This window comes from Portunus trituberculatus, chromosome 46 (genome assembly GCF_017591435.1).
Source record: "Portunus trituberculatus isolate SZX2019 chromosome 46, ASM1759143v1, whole genome shotgun sequence".
In the NCBI taxonomy this organism is placed as follows: Eukaryota; Metazoa; Arthropoda; class Malacostraca; order Decapoda; family Portunidae; genus Portunus; species Portunus trituberculatus.
In genome coordinates, this window is record NC_059300.1 from 6684752 (window position 1) to 6687251 (window position 2500).

A 2500-nucleotide genomic window follows, 5' to 3' on the forward strand; every position below is an offset into this window, starting at 1 on the left:
TGTTATTGATGTTGTTGTTGTTATTGATGTTGTTGTTGATGTTGTTGTTGTTGTTGTTGTTGATGTTGTTATGGTCATTGTCGTTGTTGTTCTTCTTTTCGCTGTCGCCTTTGTTGTTGTTGTTGTCGTTGTTGTTGATGTTGATGTTGTTGTTGTTGTTGTTGTTGTTGATGTTGATGTTGTTGTTGTTGTTGTTGTTGTTGTTGATGTTGATGTTGTTAAGGTCATTGTCGTTGTTGTTTTTTTCGCTGTCGTCTTTGTTGTTGTTATTGTTGTTGTTGTTGTTGTTGTTGTTGTTGTTGTTGTTGTTGTTGATGTTGATGTTGTTGCTGTTGTTGTTGTTGTTGTTACTGCTGCTGCTGGCTAAACCCTTCCTGTCTTCCCCCGGATTCATTTCATATCTGCATTGAATTGTTTTGACTCTATTGTATATTCCACTGCATTTATTAATTTCCCGTCTCCGTCTCTCTCTCTCTCTCTCTCTCTCTCTCTCTCTCTCTCTCTCTCTCTCTCTCTCTCTCTCTCTCTCTCTCGTTTTACCTGCATTGTATCTGAATCGCACTACATCATTTTTTTGTATATTATTATTCTGTATTTTTATGTACAGCATTCAGTTTTTTGTGTTTTATAATAACATGTATATTGTATTCGCAATTCTGTGTATATCATTTCCTCCTTGCTGTGAATAGGCTTACGACACCAAGACTTCATAACTGGCTAACGATTATACTGTTTGCTCAGGTCTCTTTCCAGCGCACTGGTGGAAGGTACAACGCTACTCCGTCTGTAGGAATTATGTTGTGCCTCCGTAGCAATCTAAAGGCTGGCGATTATACTGTTTGCTTAACTCTCCTAGCGCGCTGTTTGAGGGTACAATGCTAATTAAGCTGAACGAACGATGCTGTACTTGACTATATAAAGGCTCAATCTTTTCTGCTGCAAATACCTGCCACGTACAACAATAAAGAAAATTAGATAGTCAGTACAAGAGTTTTAAATGAGGCCACGAGTCATAATGGGACGCAAGCATAGAAGATCTCCCTAATTTCACTATTTTTTGTGCTGTTGTGACGAAACAAACTGAGCTGAATTATTGTACGAGTTCCAAGCAGCAAGCCAATGATTATTTACCATGTGGTGTTGGTGTTATTACAGTTGTGTTTATTTTAGGAGAGTAAACTGACGCTTGGGTAAAATAGCACACGATGTCTATGGAGAAAGTGCTGAGAGTTGCATAGCGATGTCAGTTGTGGATCAAGCCAATTGCAAGGTCCGGCAACTTGTCGCCTTGTGTAGATGTTGTGTAAGTCTGTATTCACATTAGTATCTTCAGCAAGTGAACATGTGTGAAATACAGAGAGAATTTCAAAATACTAACATGTTTATTGATATCCAATCTGATTTAATGTACTCCTAATTGTCGAGATGATCAAGTCACCACTCTCCACTAGATCTCATTCAGCATGATAGTCGAAGTTAAGAGGTGACTTTTCCCTGCTTATCTCTCACTCTATTTTATTGATAAATGCATACTTGGGGAGACTTGGAGAAGGTAAACTGTGGAAGCTCGGATGTCCCAGTGGCCCTGTCTTCTTCTTCTGTTGGCGTTTCCCATTTTCATATGGGGCAGTGGCTCTGTGTTCTGGAATAAAAGGCAGGATTTGCCATAAGATCGAATGCCAATGCTACTGAGGTGCATCAAGGCCATGTTCATCTATATTATATGCATCTAACTTACTCTGCCTTCGTCCTTCTCCTGCAGGTATGAACAAACACAGAATCGATAGGTCTCTTTCTTTACGCGCCCAACATTCAAGCGCCTCCGGTTTACGTAATTGTGGGCGACGGCAAGCTGAGCGTCTGTCCTCCTTTATTTGCACGCTGTTCATGGAGGAAAGAAATAAATATAGGTTTAGCGAGAGTTGAGGCGGGCATACGTGCAAGCTAACGACGTTCAACCCCGGCCATTGAGCATCAGGTGTTGGTGGCAAATTGCACCCTTGCTAACAATGAGCTTGGAGTTTTATACACAGATACTGTGAGGCGAAGGTCGGGTGGATATAGGTAATGTGATAAGCGCTGAGTTACCGGTGCTTATACCCAGCCATTGAGTATCAGGGATGGGTGAGGAGCTGCACCCTTCCTCACGAAGCATCCCGGAATGTGCCACTTATTGTGTAGGCGCCACGCGAGGCTAGAGACAACACTCTACAATACTTCTGTACTGCACCTCCAATATACTTTCAAAACACCCTAGCTGTTATTAAGTAGATTTTAGTGATAAATCAACAAGATTTTTATTTCAACTAAAGGAGAAACACTGTAGGAGATCCGGTTCATCATCTCTGCGGCTTTTGAAGATTGTCTTTGGGAAAGAACAGAAGTTAAAGAACGTTTCTGAATACGGGCCTTGGTCGAGTGCTGCCTCATGCTGCGATCGCCGGTGGTGAGATAATCAGCGGTGTTTGTACCTAGCCGTTCATCACGCACTGCTCGTGAA

At 41.6% G+C, this 2500-nt stretch overlaps 1 long non-coding RNA gene across 1 annotated transcript in view; it reads right to left on the bottom strand.

Moving 5' to 3' along the window:
- The window catches only part of LOC123520333, a 37573-nt gene that overhangs the window by 19226 nt on the left and 15847 nt on the right, over positions 1 to 2500 (bottom strand). The window contains exons 2-3 of the long non-coding RNA XR_006679232.1: positions 1739 to 1881; positions 1534 to 1642 (exon numbers count right to left, since the gene is read on the bottom strand). This is a non-coding gene — a long non-coding RNA (uncharacterized LOC123520333). The remainder of the gene's footprint in view (positions 1 to 1533; positions 1643 to 1738; positions 1882 to 2500) is intronic.